Below are 6,389 nucleotides of genomic sequence, written 5' to 3' on the forward strand. Positions count from 1 at the left end.
AATACTATATAAACACATGCATGCATATTTAAGAAACAAAATTATATTTTAGAAATATATTTCTAACAAATGCTATGAATATGTAAATACTAAATGCATGTATTTTTGGAAATACATACTGTGTGTGTGTTTAATAAATGTACCCAGTACACACATGTATTATGACATCACTAATGATGATGACATATGAAATGGTTTACACGAAATCCACTTTTGATCTCTAGTAAGCTGCATTTGAGCCTAAATGACGGCTACTGAAAGACTGTGAATGCATTTTCTTTCTTTAGAGCATATTTTAGCGCGTGGAGGATACAACTAAATCTATTTTAAATTTCACAAAACTACATATATCTTGTTAGGCCTCACGTATGTGGTTTTGTCGGGGTGTTTCGGAGGCCTGCGGGTGTTGAGAAGTCATTTTGTGCGCCGTGTTTATGGCGCTGTTGACCCTGTTCTCTCGACGCCTCCCATTTGCTCCGAATCAGACCCGGGTTAATCATCGACGGCTTCGATGCGGCAGACGCTCTGCTTGGTATTTCGATCATAAAATCGGAGCAGAAGTGCACAGAAGTGTGCGCCTTTGACGGCCTCGGCCCGCGCGGCCCTTCGCCCTCTCAGACAAACGAGCGTCTTGTAGCGGCTCCCCCGGTCGCTAGGCGACGGCTTGTTTGGGGCGGGATGGCGTGAATGAAGCCAGTGTTCAGGAAGTGGCTCGGCATGACATCACTGGCTTTGAGCAAAATAAATAAATAAAGCGGCACGTGGGGCGCGACACAACCCCGTTCGTGTTCGCTTGTGAGTCATATGCCCTTTATCTGGGATTGGATAATCGAATCAGATCTCATGCGTGTTTTCACCGGATGGGAATTTCATTCAGTGTCACTGAAGAGCCTTTTCAGAGAGGTTTGGATTGGAAAAGCGCCCAGCGGGTGACTCAACCCGAGCGTTTGATCTGCTTCTCGCAGTTTGCTAGTCGTGAGCGACATCGTAGCTCAATAATAAAGTCGTTTTCAATGCCTTTCTTGTTAGCGGCTAATCGCTGCGACCTAGGCCTCGGAAATGCGCCGCCGACGTTGTGCGCGATCGATCCGGAGCCGCATGTTTTAAACGTGGCTTTGGGTTCGAGGAGAAGGCCGCCCGTCGCGTCGAGGCCTGCCTGCGTGGCAGCCGTCGCTGTAAAGAAGGCCCTGTCCGAATAGAAATAACACGTCACGCCCCTGACGAACAGTAAATACTTGTTTTGATCGAATAATGCTGCGTTTGTACAGTAGCCCAGGACGACTGCATCACAGAGCGGGAGACGTTAGTCACCTTCCCGAGGTTCGAATGCGCTGCTTGTTACCTCATCAGAGAGCTAAAAGGTTTAATAACTCAATCAAACTGAGCGGCACCCATCAGGAGACCGTAAACAACACGCTTCTCAAATCGGGTTTTATCCAGGTAAAAGTGCACTTTTAGTGCTTTAAAAAATAATAATAAAAAATACACTTCTTTTCAGCAGGGATGCATTCACTTTATCAGGATTCTGCTTCAAATAAATGCTGTTCTTTTACATTTTTCGCATTCATCAAAGAATCCTGAAGAAGATCTGTCGTGCACGAAATATGAAACTCTAATGAGAATAAGTGAGTTATAAGTGATAAATAAAAATAAGAAATCAGCAAATTAATAATTTCTAAAGGACAATGTGATGAGTAACGATGCTGAAAATTCTCGTTTTCGTCACCAAAAAATAAATGACAATTTTACAATATGTGAAAAGCTATTCTGCACTGAAATGATATTTTTATCGTCATGTTTTGTAATAACGTTTTCATTGTATGTTTGAAGAAAAAAAGAGGCTTCTCTGAAAACTACGCGGACCCAAACGATTTAAAATGCTGTAGAAACAATTCGTTAAAAATGTGACGGATGGTAAATGAGAAATCTAGCTCATAAAAGCACACATGAAAAACTGAAATGTTTTTGAGTGTGCGGGACCGTTAACAACATGATTAGCAAATAAACTGCGTAATAGTTGAGCGTAATAGTAAATAGATTAAACAGCTGAAGTGTAGTGGAGTAAAAAAGCAAAGCTTTGAATGCAACCTTTCTCAGTGATCGATCGTAACGGATGTGATTGTTTTGCTCTTCCGCCTCCTGGTGGCTAAAAAAGGCTGCGCTCGTGTGTTTGAGTCTTCAGGTGCAGTCACTGATGTTTGCTGATAGGAGCCTGCAGCTTTATTTGTTCTCTTCGTCTCTTTCAGTGTAATCTATCTTCTCTGCGTGTGGTAAACGAACCTCAAATTACTGCCGAGATCTTCCTGTTGCTGTCATTAACAGCCAAAGAAAACCATAATGTCATTATTTCCTCGCTCTCACGTCGTCCCGAACCAGAATGCTGTTCCCGTTTGAATACAAAGAGGCTTTTTATACATCTTTTAAAGAAATACAACTATATATGTTTTATTTTAATTGCCCCGGCTGTGTTTTATAGGGTAATTCTGTTTTTCTTTCCACTCGTGAATAATACTTGCGGCTTTGTAGTCTCGAGCGGCAAGGGAATAGTTATGTGACATCTGTAGATTTATTATTTATAATACACCAAGTGTGCATGTTCCTCTCACAGCCTGTAGAGGGATGTCCAGTCTTAGACAATGTAGGACAATGTGTCATAATCTCATAGAGTCTCTGGGATGATGCTAATGCATATAAATGTAATTTATTTGACATGTCATTTAAATAATGAGCGTTTGATCCAAAATGCGACTCTAAATTATATATTACAGCACTAAATGATAACTCTAGTATCGCATGTAAATTTGTATTATCTGGGGACCTTGTAGTGCAAGCGAAGCCTGTGATTTTGCACGAATTTACCGAATTATCTCGGTGGCAAGGCTTAAATAGGCTTAAACCAGGTTAAAATAATATCTCAGGCTTTATGCGTGACTTATGTGCAACGCATTATCCTCGAAACCTTTTCAGCTTTCTCTTCCTTTAAATGTCATAGTTTTAGGGCGTAGAGATGTGCGCCAAAAAGTGTAGGACGCGCCCCAAAATCCGACGCAGCTCCGTTCTTCGCTTAGGATGCATTCCTGTAAATCCCGATCCAAACCTCTTGAAGCCGGCTGCACCAAACATTCTGCGGTGTTTCTCTGTCCTCTTTTGGCCCTCTGCAGGCCATTATTTCTACCATTAAGCACGCACGCATGGCCTGCGAGGCTGAGGTTTTCATCAGCTTTGATGCAGCTCTATAGCTTCGCTCATTATCGACAGGCTGAACTCCCGCCGCACATGCGCCCTCCGCCCACCCGCTCTCCTGCCTGTTTACTTTACATAATGTTTATCTGTGCAGTGCGAGATCATATAAATTTCAGCGTGCCATGCATAGGGACTGTTAGATTATCTTTCTTCGCAAACAGCCGTTTAGCAAGGCGCCTCGGTTAAATTTCTTGTGTCAGTTTGCCACAATGGAGTAGAAAATATGTACACTGTTAAGACTTTTTCAGACGGAGACTAGCATTCAGATGCATTCAGTTGATTATTGGTTATTGCCGTGCATGCGATATTTTTAATAGAAATGCCCAGGTAATATTTTGAGGTTACGTAAAGACTCAAATCGTTATTATCCAGGTTAAGAAAGTTACAGATTTGAAGAAAGTAAACGTTTTGACAGGAATGGCAAAAAAAGCCAACCTCAACATTTTATCATACTGTATATATGCTGTATATAAAGTGTGGCAAAAATGTAAACAGTAACAGTTTTGAAACAAGCAGTTAGTTTAGCAGCAAGACTGCAACAGATAAAAAAAATTAATAATTTCAATCTTTAATTTAAAAGAGTTAAAGGCAACTGTAGAGGACAAAAGACTGGTCTTCAGGACGTCCACAGGCATCTTCCCATTATTTTGTATGACTCTTATTGCTAGGAAAATGGCTAGGAAAGTCATATATCGCTTCTCTTGTTGCCCTTCGACTGAATAATACAACCAAAAATGACACAATATGGTATCTTAAAATAATAGCGCTCCCCATAGTCCAGAAACGCTACATAACATACATCTTTCATGGGATTTCAAGAGTAAGAGACGTGATTTACGTCATATTAAGCTATAAATGTCTTAACGCTAAGGGAATCATTAAAGGGGTCCCTTCAATGAAAGAAGTTTTTGGTGAACTACTCTTTAACCAGCCAAGATAACAGCACAGAAAACACTATAAAATATTAATTGTTTTTATCAGAAGAATCCCAATAAATATAATTTGCAAATGAATTTTTTTCCCCCTCTCTTTTCTTGTCTAGATGATTCAGCCCGAGCATTTGAAAGACTCGATAGCATAGCAACCTCGTTAAAAGACTCCCAGCGCTATAAACTACAGTGCAAACATTTCCGACATTTGGAGGGAAAGACCGGATGATCTCCACACACTTATATGTTGTGCGTTGCCAGTGCCATCTGTGCTGCCATCATGAGCGCCGCCATCCACCCTCAGAGTCTTACACACCTAACACAGACGATCTGATTGGCGTCCATTGATTATGACAGCAAAGCTCCAGGGTCTTACAAATGAATACGGCATTAAAATGCTTTAAATGTGCCATCTGCTACATTTAGCAGTAAATTGTAAGTGTCCGTCTTTGAATATATTCGTATTCAAATGTTTGAGGTGTTTATAGTATTTAAATGAGATTTTAGGTTCTTCAGCGTTCTCTGCAATTTTTGGGCTGAATAGAAGATACGTTTTGTTGGGGTGGTTAGTTTAAAGAAATAGTAAAGTTCACCCAAAAATGAAAATGTATTCGCTCTTACGCCGTCAAAGATGTAGTGTTTGTCCCATGGGAACACCAATGGATCCTTTGCACGTAATGGGTGCCGCCAGAATGAGGGTCCAAACAGCTGATAAAAACATCACAATAATCCACACCACTCCAGTCCATCAGTTAATGTCTTGTGAAAAGAAAAATTAAATAATATAAGTGAAAATGTGTATATTTATTATGCATACAGTATATAAAGATGCACACATTCAGTATATATTTTAGATATATGTACATGTTTATATACTTTTAAATATTTATATTTGCAATTATATAATTTATATCATTTAAATATATTCAATATATATTTTCCTTAAATATATACATGCTTGGTTTTATATTTATATAAACAATAAATATACACAGTACACACATATAGTATGTTCACAAAAGCTTTTGTTTTGGATGCGAGGAATTGTGATGAATCATTGCCCAGCACTAATAAAAAAGTATATCAGTAATAACAATGAATAATAAAAAAAAATAATAACTGAATACAATTTATGCCAGCAGCATAAATTTCAGATTTAACAGCATGAAACATAAAAAAAACTATTTAAAAAAATATAGAAAAAAAGATAATTTGATCTACTTGAACCGGCCAGCCTTCTTGTTTGACCGTATGAAAACTGAATTGCATTCAATTTGTACTTCTCTTTCATTTTATTGTGGCGCACATTTTTATTCTTTTGCCAATTTTGTTTTCGCTGAACGCTTCTTTCAGCAGTTTGTCACAATCAGTTTTTCATTAGCGATAATGACCTTGCTTCTCCCGGTGCTGGCTTCCCAGACTCTTGTTCTTCTGTTATAGAGGAATCATCACAGTCATTCCTTTGGGATTTCCATCGGGTCTTGCATCGGCAGATCAAGCAGCTGCACGGTGACGAATCTGCCAAGTCCAAATCACATGTTTTCTGACTGTTCAAATTGTCATCCGTTGCATTCGTCTGGTCTCTTGATACACACACACACACGCACATGCTAAAGTGAAGTGAGTGGGAAGCTTAATTATACAGGCTCTTATCTATTTTTTTAACACTGCTTTTTAATGTGTGTAATTAGTGGCGTCCCAAATCATTTCTAACAATCAGCTGTCCCTCCAACAGTGAATAGTCATTATGCTCTTAATAAGAAAAGAAGCACGGCTTTGAGAAAGGCAAATTAAAAAAGAAGCTTAGGAAGTTCTGCTTTTAGGATCCTAACGAGTTAAACACTATTATTAGTAAAAAAAAGGCCACCCTGAGAACTGTGATATTTGCACTAATAATAAGTAGCTTATTATAAATTAATTCTCATTATTGAGTGGCGCTTTCTTATTATGGCTATTTTCTGTTTTCTATATTCAAGGCAGGAATATTTAAAAAAATTACAGCACACGCATAGAAAACAGTCATAATAATAGAGCGTGATCGTGGGCAGCTGTTTCTCTTTGAGGGCATCGGTGCACATGATCTCATCGTTAAGAGGAAGCCAGTTTAATGGCATGTTGTTCAGCACGGATGGATCATTGTGGCTTTTTTATAAAGAGCCGCTCTGGACAGTCGCTGGATGTCCGTCACCGCTTTAACGCGCCCTCCAGGGCCGTGAC

This window comes from Puntigrus tetrazona, unplaced genomic scaffold, assembly GCF_018831695.1.
Source record: "Puntigrus tetrazona isolate hp1 unplaced genomic scaffold, ASM1883169v1 S000000148, whole genome shotgun sequence".
NCBI lineage: Eukaryota > Metazoa > Chordata > Actinopteri > Cypriniformes > Cyprinidae > Puntigrus > Puntigrus tetrazona.